General features: G+C 35.1%; 1 pseudogene; it reads left to right on the forward strand.

The window, feature by feature from the left end:
* Positions 1–20,763: 20,763 nt before the first annotated feature.
* On the forward strand, positions 20,764–21,685 carry LOC115305143 (annotated as a pseudogene).
* The last annotated feature ends 434 nt before the right edge of the window (positions 21,686–22,119 follow it).

Here is a 22,119-nt window from a genome sequence, read left to right on the forward strand (position 1 = left end):
GGCATTCTAAAACCAAGAAATAGAATAAAGAAGCTATCATAAAATGATAAACATCCCAAACGATAAATACTAGATAAACTGTTATCTTTCTACAGCTATCTTAAAAATTATTCTTTTCTATATTTATATAATTCATCCCTTATGGAAGAGTTTTAATGACTATCAAGACAATGTCTTGGTAGCCAGGCTCAATTACAAATGTAACCAAATAAGACCTATTAGGCTTCTGATCAAGGTAGCAATTTGAGTTTCTAAACATGTAACTGTGGAAAATAAAATATTAAAAAAGAAAAATAATCAAAATGATATGAATGAGATTAAAAGTTGATCCATCTGTCTATGGACAAGAAACAAATCAGGAAGGCACATGCATGAGTAGAGTTTAAAACATAGATATTGGGTCCAGGATGAATCAGCGCTGACCAGGAATTCATCTTTATCTGAATCCAAATCCAAAATTCTGTGATCTCTCTCTCTCTCTCTCTCTCTCTCTCTCTCTCTCTCTCTCTTTTCTTCTCCCTCCTCTCTCTCTCTCTTACACACACACACATACTATCATATATATATCTAGATCAGGGGTAAAGTAAAAATTAAATCCAGATGGACTGATAAGAGGATAAACGGTTCAAAGCATATTTGTGTAAGCTAAAATGTTTATCAGTAGTTGAGTTGTTTCTGAAGACATGGATATCTATGTCTTCAGATACCTCAGTAAAACATCTGACTTTGAGGGTGGTACGGTGAAACTCAGATTGCCTGTGTTTCCTATCAGAAAAAATGAAAATGTCTATATGGGAAGCACTAGAAGAGGAATGCATTGAAGCTATATATATATATATATATATATATATATATATATATATATATATATGTGTGTGTGTGTGTGTGTGTGTGTGTGTGTGTGTATAATTTCATTATATCATTTATGAATATTGGTTTCCTCTTAATTTTATCACAATTTTCATGCTATTATCAATAAAATATTTCATCTGATGTATATTTCCATTAAATTATAGATTAAGAGAAAATAGTACGTTCCTGCATTTCAACACAATTATTTCATTTTTATTTAAAATAACCAATGAACTTATTATCAAATACGGCCTAGCAATGATGATAATATGATGATGATAATGGTGATCATGGGGACATTCATTCAGGAAGCAATGCAAAGTATAGTAAAAGAAAAAGTATTTTAAAGAGGATGTAAGCATAAATAGATTTGGTGTTTATGTTTCTTTGATAGAAGCCTACACACTTAGTTTCCCAAAAAGTTGTAATGTATTATAAATAAACACTAAGCACATTATAAATGTATTATTATTTGATCCTTATAGTGCATGAACAACCTTTCTTCATTTTCATAGTATATGTAAATATACTTTTATATAAAAAAAGACATACTCATAACTTCTTCCATATTCTCTTTCACAGGCAGGTGAAAGCATTATTTTCCCAGTATAGATTTAATCAAATCGAAATTATCTGCCTGAATGGAAGACAGAAGTAGATCTCAAACAAAAGAAATATAAAAACCATATACAGTGACTTTTCATTGTTATGAGTTATGGTTTATGTGTACAACATTTATAGCCTGATATTAATGCTACATTTAAGGGAGTGTTAAAAAACAGTTTATATTCTTGAAGCACACACTAAATGGTGGTGGAGAAATATTAAAAAAAAACAACAACCTGGTTTGGGGTGAAGCTTTCCCTACATTAAACATATGACACAAATCATGACCTAATAAGATAATCGATGAGAAAACTGACTGCTTATCACACTACAATGTAGTAATTAAGACAGGCACTTGGAGCCCAGGATCTGATCCACAGTTTACGGACAAAATGCTTGATTTGGGAAAATTCTACAATGAAGTCTACACCATCATAGTGCCTTTCTCGCGTCTCACAAGGAAGTGGTAACAATGATGGAAAGTGCTAATTTTTTCAAAGTCTTTTGAGACCAATTCTTTACCCTATCAAATTCCCATTCTTTCATGACAATTGATTTCATCCAGGATAAATCAACAAATTCATTTCAATACCTGAATGACTCAGTCTTATTATGTCCTCAATACTCGAGAAAAACAATGCGTGTATTTTATATTTAGTAATATTTTAATCATAGAACAAAAGCAAAGTGACGATTTTTACCCTGTGGGCAATGTTCAGAGTAGAGTGTAGGCAAAACATTCTTACATTATCTCTTCTTTTTTATTTGTTTCAAGTTTTTATTTAAATTCTGGTTAGTTAACATATAATGTAATATTAATTTCAGGCTTAGAATTTAGTTATTAGTCACTAACATAGAACACGCAATGCTCACTCAAGTCACCCATTTAGCCTATCCTTCTGTCCGCCTCCCCCAGCAACTTCCAGTGTGTTTTCTATAGTCAAGATTTTGTTTAATGGTTCTTTTAAATCTATTATTATATGAAGACAACTATTGGCACTTAAAGCAAGAGATGAAATCATCATATTTCAGTTCTCTGTTTCACTAGCTAAAATTGTAATGTACTATGCTATTCCTTTTCTCTTTCTTCCTCTCCCCCTTTTTTTTTTTATAATTTCTCACACTTCAAATGCTGTTTATGAGATCAAACCTATCTCATTACATAGCTTTAATACTTAGGGTTGAATATGAATTCTATCCATTACACAATTTGAAGTACTTGAAAAAATGCCAGTTGCAACCACTTCACGAGAAAGCAGAATCATTATAAGACAAGCAAACCTAGGGTCTTATTTCAGCCAGAAGGTTTTTGAAATTTTTATTGATTTGTTTCTGAACAAGGCTAATAAGATTGCATTATTTATCCAGAAGTGATGTTAACATCCCAGATAAGCAAGAGGCTATCCATTTTTAACTTTTATGATAAATTCACCTTGGGCTTGAATACATTAAACAACCACTACTAATGTTACATCACTGTATGTGTAATAAAATGTTACTGAGAGAGGAAGAATATATACAGTTGATGTGTGAAGAATTATGGAACAGAAATAAAAATGCTCTCAAATATTTTTGAACTCTATAGAATCTATCAAATTTCATTTAAATGCCAAGAAAGGAAACACACACAAACATTCACACATAGGTAAACATTTTTGTAACGGTGTCTCCCACAAAGTTTGAAGTTCATTCCCTCTAATAAAATCCATAAAATGCCATCCCATTGATGAAGGGATATCACTAATAGAAGGAGAAAGTGCTTTCTTGAGATCACCTTCCCATTTGTAAAAAGACCTCATGTTGGCATTCAATTCTATCTTCGTCAACCACGCTTCTAGTGTTTTCTTGGCTTAAGCAGAAAAAAATGGAAATGTTGAAGAAAAAAAGAGAAGCTTAGCGGAATGAATTCTAGTAGCTGAGATTTAACAAAGAATAAAAACATTCTAAATCCTTTATTTTATAAAAAATGAAATAAAACAGATACAAAAATGTTTTTGTTTGTTTGTTTGTTTGTTTGTTTGTTTTTTCTAGAGATGCCTGAGTGACTCGGCCAGCTCAGTCTCTGGCTTTTGATTTGAGCTCAGGTCATGATCTTATGATCATGAGATCAAGTTCCATGTAGGGCTCTGCTCTGAGTGTGGAGCCTGCCTAAAACTCTCTCTCTCTCTCTCTCTCTCTCTCTCTCTGTCCCTCCCCCCTCAAAATAAATTTAAAAAGCATTTTTAAAAACCTGATTTTTCCCAAATTTTTTCTATAGGAAACATAATTTTCCTATCAGAGCTGTCTCCAAATCTACACTGTAATCAAAACTAAAAACTGAGAGGGGAACCAGGATAGGTCAGTCAGTTGAGTGTTGAACTCTTTATTTCAGCTCAGGTCATGATATGAGGGTCATGGGATAGAACCCCACATTGGGTTTTGTGCTTAGCATGGAGCCTAAGATTCTCTCTCACCCTCTGCCCCTCTCCCACACTTGCACTCTATCTAAAATTTAGGGGAAGAAAACTAAAAAATGAGAGAGGTGGATAGACTCAGTGATTCAGAAACTGACAAAAATGTTCTTCCAGGCACTATAGTAAGCACCATTATTAAATAGAATAAGACTGTATCCTCACTTTAAGTTCCAAACCTCCTTTAAGTGATAGCACCAAGGAATAGAAGGTATTGTTTTGATCCAAAATTTAAACGCTGATACTATGAAACAGAACCTTCCTTTATTCTTTCTTTTTTAAAATGTTATATTTCCTAGACACCATTTTGCTTTCTTTCATTTTCTTTCTATATTCTACTCTTGATGGCTACTGGAAAACAAGAAATGTCACTCTGTTCAAGGAATTCGCAGTTTAGTTGCGAGCAAAAGAGTAAACATAAATAAAAATCCAGAGCAACAAAGAGCTCTTAGTAGAGTAAGAAAGTTTTCTTTTAGACTAGAGACAAAAGCAACTCGGGTCTTACGGGAATTGAGAAGTCCTCACAAAGGAACTGATTTGTGAGTTGGGACTTGACTGTTGAACAGAATTTTGCCAGAGTTGGAGAGCAAAGTGGGCAGTAAGAGTTATGCTGTTGGTGGAGCTCAGTGCCAGAACTGAAGAAACCCACTTGGCATGCTAAGTGGTTATGTTTTGTTCATGGACTTCTGCTGTCATTAAATCATAAAGCACATTAAATCATAAGTCAAAGTGTGACTTCCAAAGATGTCTATGCACACTCCCTGTCCTTCAAGAATAGGTAAGTAGCAAGGCAGATGCTTGAAGTAGAACAGAGGAAACTATATTCTCTTTTATGCATGATGAGGCAGGTTTATTTCTTTGGTGGGTAGAACTTACCTCAGCAACAGAGGTCCCAAGAGAAAATGACTTTCAGTCTCTACACTGACAAGGAACTTGTCTTTTTTGCCCTCTGCAGCACTTAGCACACTGTGGATGTTTAATTAATGAAGCCTCTCTTACTACAGTGAGTAATGTTGAATTCTAACATTCAGGCTTATGTTTCACTAATCCTACAATGGAAATTTAGAGCTGCTTCTCAAGTGCAGAGTCAAATGACAAGTTGATAATTCTCTTCCTTCAAATGCAGGGTCAATAACACTTAACAAAAGGTTATTTCTTTTAAATCATCTTGTTCAGTGGTTCCTAACCTGGTGTGTGTTTCTCACAGCTATAAATTAAAATCTGATTCATTTATACTAGGTTGACTACAATCGATGGACAACTGTGAATATTAAGAATATTAAATATAAAACTCTCTTAATATGTTTATCACAAGAACATTCATGATTTGGCATTTAATCTTAGTCAACAGTGGAACATTTTCTACATTTAATAGACTTCCAAAGTTTTATCTTTGAAAGAAAACAAGAAAGTGATTAACAGCTTTACAAGAATGTTTCTAGTCTTAAATGAGGTTGGTTCTACCCTAATATTGAACTATATTAGTGTTCAGAATTTTAAATGAGAATCAATGAAATAAATATATTCTATACTATAGTATTTTTCTTACACTGTCAGTGTCAGTTTATAAGAGATAAATCCAAGTAGCAAATTATGGCAATCCTGGAGTACAAAAGGTCCATACATTCCTATAATGATTTGGAAGGTTCACATATCTGACCTAGAATTAGATTACATTAATTTTTTGTGGCCAGTAAAAACAATTATGAGGTATTTATAATTAATAACAGTATAAACATAACAACATTTTTAAACACATACACATACAAACCAATTAAAAACACTATGTTTTCCTCAGAAATGGCATGCATTATTAACTAATTATAAAGTGTTTAAAATGTAAACGTGTTTCATTATTGAATTGCAATTGTGGGATATATTACCTCAGAAAGAGAAAAAGGGAATAAACAAAATCAACAACAACAGAGAAAACAAAAATAGAAACTTCCAACCAATATTGATACTCACCCAATGTCTCTTACTATTTTCTTAGCAATATATAGGCTAATTATAATGATTGAACACAATGAAGCTCAGGTTTTAATTACGTTTGGGTATTTTTTCAGAAATTATGCCTGCATATAAGTTAGAGTCTCCAGGAGAAATGTGGTCTTAATGTTTTAAGTCTTAATCTGATCAGTTCACTTAGAATTACATGTTCTTCTGCTGTTCCTAGTATGATGTCAACAGTTTTGTTTCACTGAATTTCCTAAAATAAGTGTGGTTGTGAGATGTTTATTAGTAGTTTCTTAAAACCTTTTTTATTTAAAGGTTAGTTTCTTATACAACTATAGTATAGATAAGGTTAGCTTCTTATACAACTATGGTACAAATTAAAATTAAGAAATTAACATTGCTATAATATTACTAACTAAACTACAGAATCTCTTCAGTTTTCACCAGTTTTCAATAATAATTGTTTTAAATGAGGATTTAATCCAGGATCTCACATTGCATTTGGATATTCATGTCTTATCTCCTTAAATAGCTAAATGTAATGGCTGGGTATTACGGTAGGTGTATGTTGCACTCTTTAAAAATTAAAAAGATTTTTTTCCAAAGTGATTGTGCAATGTACATTCCAGACAATAATGTATAAGTATTCTATTTCTTCCGTCTTTGCCAATACTTGGTACACTTCTTAATTTTAGTGATTCTATTTGTGTCTAGAGGTATACCACTGTGTTTTTAATTTGCATTTCTCTAATGCCTAATGATGTTGATCATCTTTTCATGTCCTTATTTGCTATATTTATATCTTCTTTGGTGAAATGTCTGTTCACTCTAATTTCTGGTTATTCATTGGTGGTATATTTCAATATGCATTCCTGTCTGAAACAATCAAAATTTTCAAAAAAGAATATATGAAACAACAGATTTCAAGACACTGGATATTGGGCAGAAAAGATCATGATCTCTGAAAGTTCAGAAAGAAACTAATCAAAGGCACTAAGACTGCTCTAGGTAGTCCCTTAACAGAATCTCAGTTCTGCTGCAAATCAAGGTGTGGGGAGGGGGACTCCTTGAGCTGAGGAAATGCAGCTGAGAGTTTGGAGAATATAAAGCTAGAGTTTACAAGACAAAGTACTGGAGAGAAGAGAGATGCACAAAGGGAGGTGTTGGAAATCTGAAGGTGTTGCTGGAGAATTCACTAGAGGGCTGGAAGCAAAGCCCCTGAAGCACTTGCATGTGAGGAAGCTACCTATGAATGGGGAAGAAATGGTTTTGAAAGGATTATAGAACACTTCTAAGCATTCACACCAGCCAGCCTGGAAAAAAATACTGTTCATGGGCATTATTGGCCTTATCTGATTTCAGATGAGCTTTCTTTATGATGTGGTTTTGTTTCCTTGATTTTAGGGGGAGGGCAGTTAGCTGCTCTAGGATTTAAATATACATCTTTAATTACTCAGTATACTTTCAAATAATTTTACCTTACTTTACACTTAGTGTCAGATCTTTACAACACCATAGTCCCAACTGCCTCCTTCTCATCATTTGTATAACTGTTGTCATACCTGTCACTTTTACATATGCGATAAACACACATTACTAATTTTTTTTTTGTTTTCAGAGACTGACAATGATCTTTCAGATCAATCAAAAAACTGTAAAAAAAAAGACTTATTTTATGTTTACTTGTTTCATTTTCAATGTTCCTTATTTCTTTGTGTAGACCCAACAGGCTTGATACCATATGTCTTCTTCCTAAAGAACTTTCTGTAACATTTATTCTTGCAGATTGTGTTTGCCTGAAAAAAAACCTGTTTATTTTATCCTTGTTTTTGAACAATATTATTTCTGGCATAAAATTCTGAGTTGATTTCTTTTCTTTCAGTGCTTTAAAGACAGCATGCCACTGTTTCCATCTTGCATGATTTCTGAAATCTGAACATACTAACACTCCCCCAGCATTTGAAGTTGTTTCCCTTCTAACTGCCATGAGTTTCTTGATCCTTCCCTCCCAAATTAAATTTTGTTCCAGAGAGGAAATAAGACAGAAGGAATTTTTTTTAAGTGTTTTCTCTGCAGCTGCTTTTCTTCCCTTCCCCTAATTCTAAGCTGCAGGGAAGACTTGTTCTATTTTCTAATTTTTTTTCCCCTAGGGAGGATTGTGGAGAAAGAGCCTGTAAAAAGCTGCAAGATGGTAGAGACTCCCCATTGTATTTTCAGCCCCAGAGGCTCTACCTTAGCATTTGTTTTTTGATTTAGGGAGGTTTTTCCTATTATTTAAAAAAAATTTTAATGTTTATTTTTGAGAGACAGAGACAGTGCACGAGTGGGGGAGGGGCAGAGAGAGAGGGAGACACAGAATCTGAAGCAGGCTCCAGGCTCCAAGCTGTCAGCACAGAGCCCAACAATAGGGTTCAAACCCATGAACTGCGAGATCATGACCTGAGCAGAAGTCACTTAACCAACTGAGCCACCCAGAGGTCCCTCTACCCTTGCATTTGACCATCCTTCACCAATATGTCAGTATTCCCAGCTGCACTCACCTTGTTGGTATCTGACTACATCTTGTTTAGGTATGTCAGTCAGGACTCTGATGGGTTCCAGATAAGTTGTGAACTTGCTTTTTACCAGACTTTTGTCCCATTGCAATGGTGTAAGTGCTGCCTGGTGAATCCAGCAGAGTGCGTTTAGCTTCACAAAGATTCTTGTTTCCCAAGCATAAGTCATTCTGAAGCCTGAACCTCCATCTCCCCACCTTCATGAATATCTGAACCAAAGAGAATCATCCTAAAGAGGTCATGGTGACAGAGATTTCAAACATATCTCAATAAAGATGTGTTGATAGATGGTTCAATGATTAGACTTCCTATCATCACTCCCTGTGCTCTCAGTCTTTCAATGCATGAACACTGAAAAATGTCCAATTTAGAAGAGTAAATTAAATTTTGCAGCCTAGAAAACAAGTGAACTAAAATTTTTGTTTATTAAAAAGAGGAAGAGAAAGAAAAAAGAAATAAGTAAAGAAAGAAAGATTGGTTGATTTAATAAATATCCAATTCAGAAATCTAAAACTCTTTTTTACTGCACAAGTAAGGTCTCTGCCTTGGAAATAAGGTTGATGCCCAGAAACTAAACATGGGCCACAAAATCAACTCTTAGGGGCATTCAGCTCAATCCTAGAATGCTGTACTAGAGTTCCTTAAATTCTCCCCCTCAGTGATGAGGATTTGGGGTGGAATATTGCAGAACGCACTCTCTGGGGAAAGAAAATATCCCTAGCTGTGGGGAAAATAGGTACCCAGAGCTGACAAAGTTAATAGAGGGCTCCAATATTTGCCATATTTTGCTGTTCACTTTGTTAATGGTGATCACATAGTAAAAAATATGGAAATAATTTTCAACATATTTCTTATATCATAGATTGAGAGAAATAATTATAAAATTTTAATTTACCTATAGATAACACAATATAGTATCCAGTATTAAAATATTGTAGAGAAAATAACTTCCAACATTAATGTGCACTCCTCTGATAAAGAGTAGATTTCTTAAGGGGATAAATGTGTTTGGAGTTTCCTATATCTATTTTTTTATTTCCAGTAGAAATGGACAGCTCTTTGCTCCTACAGTGATAAATATTTGTTGAAGAAATGAAAGAATGAATACATGAGTGAATGACTGATAATTGAGTGATGTAAGTCAACAGATAGCTACAAATATTATTATTTATCTGCTTGCTTTCTTTTCCCTTTGCAGAAGACCTTTAGAAAGGCTAGGGGTGCCTGGGTGACTCAATTGGTTTAGCCTCCCACTCTGACTCTTGATTTCAGCTCAGGTCACAATTTCATGAAGAGATGAAGCCCAAGTTGGGCTCTGCACTGGACATGGAGCCTGTTTAAGATTCTTTCTCATGTGTTCTCTCTCTCCCCCTCAAAAAGAAAAAAAAAGAGTCTGTATTAATTGATTTCTTCTGTGGCAAGAAAATAATCCCCAAATCAACACTAAAAAATTGTTGCATTACAACAATTAAAAAAATCATTTTGCACTCACAATTCTGTAGGTCAGTTCTGGTCTGTCCTGCCTTGCTCAGCTCTCTTGTGTTCAGCTCTGCTCCTCAAATTGTCCTAATCCATGACCCAGGAACAGCTTTGAACTGGAGAAAGTTATTCTCATGGAAGAAGAGAGGAGAAGGAAGACTAACTGAACTACACAAGTGTGTTTAAATCTTCTGTTCATACATGGTACACCTCATTTAAGCTCCCATTCTGTTTGTCAAAGCCAGCTCCATGGCTAAGCCTGAAAAGCGGTGAGAGAAGAGCAATGTACTCACAAGGAGATACATGATGCTTCAGTAGGAAAGAGTTGATTATTGAGGACAATCATTTTTATGTCTTGATGCATTTTTGTGTTATCTGAGAATCTAGAGATTCTCTAGGGTCTATTTATGTGAGTGTCACATTCTTCTGTCCTGATGGACATAAACCCCAGAATATTATTTTCCAAAAATTTTTAGAACCATTGTTCGTGTGAACAAATATTTGTGAGATTTACATATTGTTTGAATTCTGAGGATGCATTTTAAAAACATATTTGTCTACTAAATAAGAATGCTCCTCTCAGGTATTTCCAATCTTCATGGGATATAAATATTTATCATTATTTATCCAGTTGACATATTCAATTGAAGCTAGAAAGCACAAAGGTTTAGTAATCTAAGTATAAACCTGTAAAAACTTCTTAAAAATAAAAGAAAAAAAGGACATTACTAAAATTATGAAAATGTTTTAACAAATTACAACTTCTACTGTTAAAATAAATATGTGCCTCAAGTGGAAAAAAATCTCTGGAAAGTATACTTTAGAAACAGAAGTCGAATACTCTTAAATAGGACTGTCGTTCTCTAACTGCTCCTGATATTCAAGTGGATAAGTTTCTTCTATGTAACCTGTTAAATTTAGAGTATGAAATACAATATATTATTTATATTAGGTTGGTTAAGAAAAAAGTAAGAATTCTTTCTACACACTCATGAAAAGTGAGAGAAATAAGAGTTAAAACAACTTTATATAACAGTATAAAATTAAATTTTAAATGAGTATGGCAGTTTACCTAAACTGATTGTGATATGGACATAATTCTGCCACTAAATGGAGAGTTTGGGAACTTTTAAGCAGAAAATTTTCCAGTTAAATTAATAGAAACATCCAATCTTCCTTATTCAATGGCACTTTAAACTCTGTATAATAATGTTAGGACTACACAAAATCACTCTAAGATAAAGACAATTTCTATTTAAATAATCCTAAGATTTCTATTTAATAAAAATTATCCATGTCAGGTTGTACCAGACTATCTGTAGAATTGGACAGAGCATATTAAATACTGACAACTTTGTTTTCCCTCATATAACAATATTTTTATTTTGGATGTAACCTGTTCAACTGAGAGCATAATTATTCTTAAAAAAACTAATGTTTATTTATTTTTGAGACAGAGAGAGACAGAGCATGAGCAGGGCAAGGGCAGAGAGAGAAAGAGAGAGAGAGAGAGAGACAGACAGACAGACAGAATCTGAAATAGGGTCCAGTTTCCAAGCTGTCATCAAAGAGCCCAATGTGGGGCTTGAACTCACAAGCCGTGAGTCAAAATCAGAGGCTCAACTAATTGAACCATGCAGGCACCCCTGGGAGCATAACCATTTAAAATGTACCTGCTGCTTCTTAGGGAAGTGAACCCTGGTAAATAACTATAAGAGCCATGCTTTATAAATTGTGGTACACATAATTTATTTGTTTGTTTATTTATCTATTTGTTTGAAGAACTGGAGTAGAACTAATACACTCTATCTGAAGGGTGTGGAAAGCTGGGCAGAAACAGGAGGTATCTTGGACATACCAGGGAAAACAAGACTGGGGAGCAAAGACCCATCAAGGTCAAAATTGACACCTATTTCCAACCACCACTCCCAGTCAACGGTCAGATTTGGGAGAAGAGCCATGCTAAATGGGAATTTATGAAGTTGTATGCTCTGATATGTATTATGATAAACCCTCTGCTGTCTCTTTCTATCGAAGTAAATGTATCCTGCATACTAGTGCTTAGGATATTAATACTGTTTCATTGTGCTGAAAGAATTCTGACTTGATTACCACATAATATTTTTTTTGGATGGCAGCAGAGTGAACACATGAAAAAGTCAGATATCTGAAGATGTGAATTCTAATATCTGTATATCTAGACATTGGTATGTGTGTTTCTTCATATACAAATAAACATACACAATACCTATTTTGAAAACTAGTACTCATATAGCACTTGAGAATCATAAAGAATTTTTATGTATTTAGCTCTCACAAGAACCCCATGGAGTAAACATTTATTTTACCTTATTCACAAGAGTGTTATTATGTGCTATATCCAGGAGTCACAGAAATCAAGGCTGGAACTTGGGTCTCCCTCCACAAAAATCACATTCTTACAAATCACTTAAAATAAAGAGCAATGTTTGAAAAAGACATAAGCGTTGATCACTGCATAAATATTTCCAGTGGAAAACATTATATCCAGGCATCTGTCATTGTGACCTTTAAAGAGGTACTAGAAATGTCATGTCTAACCTAAATAGCACACCCAATACATGCTGAAGTGTTCAACAAAGTCTAAGCTGGGGACAAACAAGGACAATCTGTCAAGCCAGCTGTTCCCAACATTTGACAACACACTCTCTTTCAGAAAAATAAAAAGCTTCTCTCTGATACTGTTCTCCCTTCAGTGGTGATAAATGCCAGCATGTCGATTCTTCACACATTTGAGAATTTCCATATATATAATCCAATATAACATGTGGGGTCTCTATTCAATAGTGTGAACGCATCCCTGCTAAGCCACTTTGTCTTATAATGTAATTAGAATTTGAATTTGTAGGTAATTAGATTTTTTTTTTTTGCTTATGGATCAGAGAGAAAGAAAGAAGTAGGGTAAAATGCCACTAGAACTATTTCATACTTTACCCCAACTCCAAGTCATTTATTATTTCTTATTGGGTTTTTTTTTTTCATTTAAGCTGAATGTTCAAAATGCCAGCATTATAACAGGAAAGTATTTATTGATTATATTTTGTATTTAATTAAGACATCTCGAGTTGCTTTCTGCCTTTTTTATTAGAGAAAAACACTAAAGAAATGAAAATATGAAGAATATAATTATTGTTTGACTAATAACTGAATAAGATGTAGGAGGTGACTAATCCATAAATTCCATTAAAATTGGCTTTGGAAAATATATTTTATCAGACACTAATACAAAGTTAGCCTTAAAAGAAATAAAAGAGCAAGGAGTGATTGAGAATGAAGCAGCAATGAAAGGGAATGAGGAAAGAGAAATCAGGATCTGAATCGAGCTGTGAGGAGATCCACAGGTAAAGTGAGCAAAACAAATGCCATCAATCTTTTACATTTTGTAAACTTCAAATTAAAATATAGAAAATATGTAACACATATTTGGTGAAAAGGAAATGAATGCATCAGTGATTGATCTTTGGCATCCTAATGGAATGGCAGAGACTGGTAGCTATCCAGCCCTCACTTCCCTTTCTTCCTCATTCCTAGGGTTAGGGATGTGCCTGTTAGAATAGATTTGTTGGTACCTCTTATAACTAAAAGTGGCGAGCTAACTACATTCTCACCATGGGATATAAGTAAAAATAATGGGTGATACTTCTAGGAAGGTCCGTCTGTATTAAGTTTGTACTAGGTTACCCTGAATTACAACAGTGATTCAACAATCTCAATGATTTACAACATGACTCATTGTAAATAATGATTCATACCTAGCTCATACTATGTTCCTGGTGTTTCAGCTGTTCTGCACATATCTTTTATTCAAGGATCTCATTTAAAGAAGTTTATCCAAACTGGAACATGCTATTTTCTTGGGAAAAAAAGGAAATTTCAAAAGCAGCTGATGATTATTAAAGCTTATGTGACCTATGGGATACCATGCTCATTCTATTGGTGAAAACAATTCTCATGCCCAGTACCAAACTCAGTGGGTACAGAAATATACTGTATTTGGTATAAATATGAGAAAAAAATACACATGTTAAATGAAAATCTACAGTACTTTATAATTTATTTCTAGAAAAGATGAATAATGATTAATGTGAAAATATGAGTTGCTGTGTATAATTATAGTTTTGAGTACTGATTTTCCTCCAGCTTTGAGTGCTGTGACATAGTCCCTTAATTTATACATATTTATGCTTATATATGTAAAGGATTAGAAAAATATGCAAGATTTTATGTATCTGATTCTATTGCATTTCACTCTAGGGAATAAGTATCTATGGAAACCATATGTTGTGAAAGACCTCTGGGCAATGGTAACCTGAAACATTCTGGCATTCCCCTACACTATAGAAAATGATACAAAGCTAAACAAAATTGTCAAAAGCAACAATTTTAGGTAATAAAAATCACCCAAAGCAAGGCAATAAATTGAGAATGTTTATTCCTGAGAAACACCAAATGTCTTATGTAAGAAGTCAAGTATTTTTGGCCATCATCTCAGCTAGTAAATCTCAACCCAGATGAAAACCACAGGTGTACCATTTTGAGGCTGATAGGACAATCCACTGGTTTTGCTAGAAGCAATGGCAGACGCCATTCACACTGAGGGGTGGGGGGAGTATATGGAGTAAAAATCTTCAGCTTTGCTAACCCAAAAATTATCAGCTCTGTTTCTAATGAATAGGAAAAATCCGTATTATTGTTAGCCTGAAATTACGAACTTGGTTCAGGAAGTTTGGAAGTCCAATCAGAAATTAACTGAGGGGTGCCTGGGTTGCTGAGTCAGTTAAGAGTCTGACTTCCGTCTGCTCAGATCGTGATCTCATTGTTTGTGCGTTGGAGTCCTGCATCCCTCTCTGGGTTGACAGCTCAGAGCCTGGAGCCTGCCTCAGATTCTGTCTCTCTGTCCCTCCTCTGCTCATAGTCTGTCTCTTTCTCTCTCTCAAAAAAAAATAAAAATAAAAAAATAAAAATAAATAGAAATTAATAGAGAGATATAGGAATGCTAGATATTCATCACAGAGGTCCAAAGTATTCATGAGTGGGATGACTGAGGAGCTACTAGTAGAGTGTAAAAGCCAGGAAGCCCTGAGAACTGGCAGAAATGGTGAGTATGGTCTTCAGCCCCACACAACTGGATTGGCAGCTGGAAAATCCTGCTTAAAAACATAAGTTCACATTTACACATAGTTTTCATACATATAGTGTGGTACTTTCATAGAATGTTTAAAAATTTGATGACTTGATGATGACAAAATGCCATTTCAAGCCTCAAGGAAATTTCGGAGTTGTTTGTATAGAAAACCATTGAAAGAGACCCTAATCAGAAACAAGAGAAGTAATGGGACAATGTAAAGCTAAATGCTCTGTGTAATGATCCGAACTGCAGCCTCAAGCACATCACCAAGCTAAAGGCAGTTCTGAGGGGCGCCTGGTGGCTCAGTCGGGTGAGCGGCCAACTGCAGCTCAGGTCATGATCTCACAGTTTGTGGGTTCAAGCCCCGCGTCCGACTCTGTGCTGGCAGCTCAGAGCCTGGCGCCTGTTTCAGATTCTGTCTCTCTCTCTCTCTCTGCTCTTCCCCTACTCATGATCTGTCTCTCTGTCTCTCAAAAATAAATGTTAAAAAAGAAATAAAGGCAGTTCTGAGAGAAGAGAAAACGTTATTTTATTTTTCTCATCTATTTGAACCCTGGAGGAGGTCGAATACTTGATTTGGGGTGATGCTAATGTTCACTGGTAGTTGTTTAGGAGGTGTGGAAGATGGAGAATTGAGTCCTTTTAACATTTTAGTAGGCTTAGAGAATGATTAGCAGGAAGCCAGCCAAGGAAAGGCAAAACCCAGGGGTGCCTGGGTGGTTCAGTTGGTTGAGCATCCGACTTCAGCTCAGGTCATGATCTTGCGGTTGGTGGGTTCCAGGCCCGTGTCAGGCTCTGTGCTGACAGATCAGAGCCTGGAGCTCACTTTAGATACTGCCCTCTCTCTCTGCCCCTCCCCTGCTCGCTCATTCTCTGTCTCTGACTCTGTCTCTCCCTCTAAAATAAAATTAAAAAAAAAAAAAAGACCCAGATAGTTACCTATTCCAGAGAGAGTGATATAAATTGTCTTGTTTCAGGAATTTCTCATTGCATTTCCTGTGGGCTATGTCTATGTCTAACTTTTCAAACATGCTATTTCCAGACTAATTAAAACTTGACCTGTGCCGATAAAAACTGACCTTAGAGTCACCCTAACAATGATTGGTTAGGGGATTGGAAGGACATTCAGGATGGATTTCTAGACCAGGTAAGCCCTCCCTTAGAACTTGTAAAAACAAAACAAAACAGGGCCCTTGGGTGGCTCAGTCGTCTAAGCAGCCAACTCTTGATTTCAGTTCAGGTCAGGAGCTCAGTTCATGAGATGGAGCTCCATATTGGGCTCTGTGCTGCGCTGAGGGCACAGAGCCTGCTTGTGATTCTCTCTCCCTTTCTCTCTGCCCCTCCTTTGCTTACATGCATGCTCTTTCTCTCTCAAATAAAAAAATAAACTTAGATCAGAATGGATTTTTTTAATAATTGAGAATGAAACTATTAATACCTGAAACTGAATTAGAAATCTATGGTATCTGCCTAAATTGTCTTACAGTGATAGACAGGAAAATTCATGGGGCATCTGGGTAGCTCCATTGGTTAAGTGTCCAACTTGGCTCAGGTCATGATCCATGGCTTGTGGGTTCGAGCTCCACTTAGGGTTCTGTGCTGGTAGCTCAGAACCTTGAGTCTGCTTCAGATTCTGTGTCTCTGTCTCTCTTTGCTTCCCTCCTACTCATGCTCTGTCTCTGTCTCTCCCTCTCAAAAATAAATGTTAAAATATGTATTAAATAAAAAGTAAAAAAAAAAAGAAAGGAAAATTCAAAATATTATCAGAACACAGTATTGGAAGAAAAATAATGCTGTTCTATAATTTCACTCCAGGGAATCATTTTCATTTAGGATAATGATTTTAATAACACTGTGAGTAAACTGTATATTGGATATATCTATCTGCTTGTGTACAAGTTTTTAACATAATAAGAATATACTAGAATGTAATCTCCACAGAGTAGGAAATTTGTTTTGCATACTGTTGTACTTCTAGTACACAGGATACCAACTAGTATATTAATTTTGTTGAAGAAAAAAATGTTATATCTATGATTCTGTAACCTGATTTTTTCCTGTAGCATTATAATTGTGAACAGATATATTATACCAATTATCAATTTGTTGCCTTTCAGCTCCAAATTTACTCTTCAGTATATGTGTGATTAGATTCTGTTTGAATCTAAATTGTTACATATGTATATCCATAAAAGAAGAACTCCATAGTAATTTTACAATTGTTTAGTATTCCATTAATGTATGAAGTTAACAATATATGGTAGCAATTTGCTAGTGATAAAAATTCAACTTGTTGTTTTAAAACTATGTCATTATAAATAATATATACTCAATATGCTTTTGTATATGTATTTGAGCACTGGTGATTTGACATACTTAGGTTAAATTATAAGGATTAAATTTATTGGATCAAAAAGTATATTAATTTTAATAAGCTGTTCTATGTGATGAACATGTAAGAGGAAAAATATAGACAACCATTTATGAAAAAGGTAGAAAAATTCAAAATATAAAAATAGAATGTAATAAGGTATTATGGATCTTTTATTTGTCTTCCTTACATTATAAACATAAGATAATTATAAGTGCTTTTATCTTCTACTTCTTCCTTTTTGATATTAAGAGCTGGGTATATTTCAGAGTTTCATTATAAAAGAAGACTTTTTTTCAGTTTGCTTCTAAAGTTAGTAACTTAAAAATGAAAGCAAAAATATAACATTTTGTTTATTTTATGCTATTTTCTTAGTTGTGTGCACTGAAATATTTTAATTTATTTTAGTGGAATGGCTGTTTTGAGAATTTGCTTAATGATTTACAACTTTATAAGATACTCCTCTCTAGCATTAGTGAATTCTTTTTTTAATAATTTGTCATAATTGCTAAAGCACATTATTAGGTCATACACAGTATGCTAAATTTTATCCAATATTCACAAATCAGTATGGAATATGTCCACACACTGGTAAAATGCACCAAAAAAATACTCACTTGAATTTTTTAAAAATTAAGATAAATTTCAAAATTCAAGTTTGGCTTCAGAATTTCATATCGTATGGTACTATTCTAAGCATATGCACATTGAATTTCTATAAATTAACCCCCAATTAGACCTCTTCCCCTCGAATATAATCTTTCCACTTTTCTCTGAAATTCACATGTAGATGACTAAATTTTACAAAGGTTGAAAAGAGCTATGTTTCAATCCTCATAAAGTACTTTTATGTTTAGAAAGCTCTACTTGTCTTATGAATAGCATAAAGTGAATCTTGTACATCATAGAAGGCTATATTAGTTAAATCAATTTATGTAGACAAGTAAAAAATAGAAAGTATTTAATGATAAACAAACTAGAAAACTGCAAGACTGCAAATAGATAATAAAAGGAACTTTAAGTAATTTTCCATCAATAACAATTTACAAATCCTAGCAGGCAGCTTATTACACTTACCAAACAGTGAAAATTCCATTTTCTGTCTCATGATTTTCACTTGTTTTAGGACACCATATTTGTAGTTAATTTGTGATTGTGTCAATGATAATTTGTTGTTGTTGTTTATTTAAAAAAATTGTCCTGTTGCAGTAGGCAGCTTCTATATTAGCTCCCCATTGCCCCTACTGCCCAGTGATCTCACTATACTGCAATTCGTAGCCATGAGTGTGGGTTTCACCTAGTTCTTGATTCTAGCAAATATAATAGAGGAAAAAGTGATGTCACTTCCGAGATTGAGCTATAAAAAACTGTGACTTCCATTTTATTCGAACACTCTCTCTTTCTTGCTTTTTTTGCATCTTCACTCTGATGAAGCAAGCTACCGTATTGTGCCATATGGAAGTCATAAATTGAAGCAAACTCTTCTCCAATTCATCTGTAAAGTAACTGCAGCCCTGGTGTATGCCCTACCTACATTCCTGTGAGAAGGCACAGGATCCAACTAAGCCCAGTCCAGATTCCTGACTCACATAACTGTGTGATACATATGGCTGGTCTAAGCTGCCAAGTTTGGGGTAATTTTTATTAGGCAACAGTATATACTTAATGCACTCCTCATGTGCTTTGTTCTGCCATCTTGAACAATTTTAATTAACATTTTTTTTACTAGTGAAATGAATTATCCCTAAAATCCATCAATTTGCAATATATCAGCAAAAATGGCAAGTATCTGAAATGTAAAAGTGAAAGGCAAAAACAGAAGTATTTTCCCTACCTATTTGGGTTTATTAACACTATCCTTGGACTCCATTTGTATAGGTTCTAGGGAATAAGCTATCTAGAAAACAGAAATCTTTGGAGTTACCTGTTTAAAAAATTCCAGTGGATCCAATGTCAACCAAAATGAGATCTTAGTGGAAGTCATGAGAAATTTTGAACTTTCTTGCACTTTTTAAGATGGAACCAGTTTTATGTTGGCTCATAACACTGACCACACATCATATATATTGGTTATAAATGAGTTATGCCAGCAAATAGTCCCAAATGAATTAATGGAATCCACTAAAAGATATTTTCTTCTATCAAAGGTAATATTCTGTTACTTGCAAATAAAATAGATATCTGGTACAAAATACCATGGGTCTTAGTGGTGGCTTTCCGAATTGTTCTTCTTAAATCTATGGAAAAATATAAAAATTGAATGAGGGAGAGCCATTTGGAGAGTGATTTATGGCAGTAGAAGAACTGAATAATGAATAGTGTATATAGTCATACATGTGTTTTAAGTAAACTTGGATTCAAGTATATTATATACACATAAAAATGCACAAATCATGTGTACAACTCAAAAATTTCACAAAGTTAACACACTATGAACAGCATTCAAATAAAGAAACAAAACAGTTCCTACATTCTAGAAGCTACTTTAGAACTCTAGTCTAGTCACCACATTCCTAGAAGGTCAACCACACTAATACAGTCCATTATCTTTTGCCTACTTTTAAATTTTATGTAATGGAAATATATATTATGTGCTCTTGAGTCTAGCTCTTTCATAATGCTATCTGTGTTGGTGGGATTTGTTTTTGTTGATGTGTATAGCTCTAGTTCATTCATTCTCATTATGGAACAGAATTGCATTGCATAAATATACCATAATTTATATATTCATTTGCAGTTAATGGACATTGGTTTATTTCTAGTTTTGGGCAATTACAAACAGTGCTGGAATCAACATTTTTTAAGTGTCATTTGGTAAACATTTGTATATAATTTTATTGGTTATAGACTTGGAAGTAGAATTGCTGAGTCATTAGCACGAGAGAGTTCTGTGTCAGCAGATATACCAAAAGGTTTTTCAAAGTGGTTATATCAATTTATATTCAGTTTATGAAAGTTTTTTGTCCTACTACTAAATCATATATAATAATATCCATATTTTTAATTTTACTTTGGGGGTAGGGGACATAATATTAATTATGGTATTGATGTGTATGATATTTCTCAGATGTAAAATGAAGTTAATATTTTTCATGTTTATTGGCCAGATTGATAGCCTCATTTATAAGGCATCTTTTTCAATCCATTTGCTCATTTTAAATTGTGTATTTCTGAAAATGGCTGCTGCGGAGACGGCGGACACTCAGCTGATGCTCGGAGTCAGGCTGATCGAAAAGGACACAAATGGAGAAATTCTCTGGGTGTGGTGTTATCCTTCCACGACAGCTACTTTAAGGAATTTACTGTTGAGAAAATGCTGCCTTACAGATGAAAACAAACTTCTCCATCCCTTCGTCTTCGGTCAGTACAGAAGAACATGGCTTTATATCACAACAGTGGAAGTTCCAGATTCTTCAGTTTTGATAAAGGTGACTCATTTTTCTATTGTTCTGACCACCAAAGATTTTAACCCAGAGAAATATGCCGCCTTCACTAGGATACTGTGTAGAATGTACCTGAAACACGGGAGCCCAGTTAAAATGATGGAGAGTTATATGGCAGTTCTCACAGAGGGGATATGCCAGAGCGAAGAAAATGGCTCTTTCCTTAGCAAGGATTTTGATGCCCGCAAGGCTTATCTTGCAGGCTCTATCAAAAACATTGTATCTCAGTTTGGAATGGAAACCGTTGTCTTTCACACAGCACTGAGGCTAAAGAAGAGAATTGTCGTCTATCACCCCAAAATAGAAGCCGTCCAGGAGTTCACCAGGACGCTGCCTGCCCTGGTGTGGCACCGACAGGACTGGACCATCTGCATCCCTACGTGCACCTCAGTGCCGACGAGCCGGAAGGCCTGCAGACGTGCCCAGGTTACATCGCCGGGTTTGTGGACTTGGAGGTGAGCAACAGGTCAGACCTCTACGATGTGTCTGTGAATCTGGCAGAGCGCGAGATTACCATCGCCCCCCTTGCGAAAGAGGCCATGACAATGGGCAAACTGCACAAAGAAATCGGTCAGCTAGTTGTTCAGTCTGCAGAAGACCCGGAGAAATCAGACAGCCAAGTTACACAGGATACTTCTCTAAAAACAAGATAAATCTTCACCCACCTGGAACCATTTTCAGAAGTTTCTGGTGATGGAGAAAAGCTGGTTCTCAGTTTTGAGGCACTAAAGCAAAGACGATTTCCACCGGCAACGGAAAACTTCCTTTACCTTCTAGCAGCAGCTGAGCAAATGCTGAAAACCTGACCGCGTAGCCCTGATGAGTGATAGGAAGCTCTCTCACCTGATTATCCACTATGTACGATGTTGCAAACAGCAAAGAAATTGTTCTATCTTTAATGATTTATGTGAAAGTATTGAGATTTGACCTGAAAAAGCCCTAAAACACGTATGAAAACACTTCCAATGTCCTCCTGGTCAGATTTGTGCCTGCTGTCGGGGTCAGACCGAGTGCCGTGACCACCGTCTATGGCGTTAGCAACGGCGTGGGGTCCTGGAGTAAGAGAACAAAAGCTGTGCCAAGTTCTAGTGCAAATCCCAGCCATCCCGAAAGCCTTCACGGTTTTCAGTTCCACTTGTCCCGCTGCGTAGCCACAACGACTGGTTTACTTTCAGAAAGCCGCCTGAAATTCTGCTTTGTATTCTTCTAGGAAGAACTTTTATTCCTCATGAGGAACTCT

Source organism: Suricata suricatta, chromosome 10 (genome assembly GCF_006229205.1).
Source record: "Suricata suricatta isolate VVHF042 chromosome 10, meerkat_22Aug2017_6uvM2_HiC, whole genome shotgun sequence".
NCBI lineage: Eukaryota > Metazoa > Chordata > Mammalia > Carnivora > Herpestidae > Suricata > Suricata suricatta.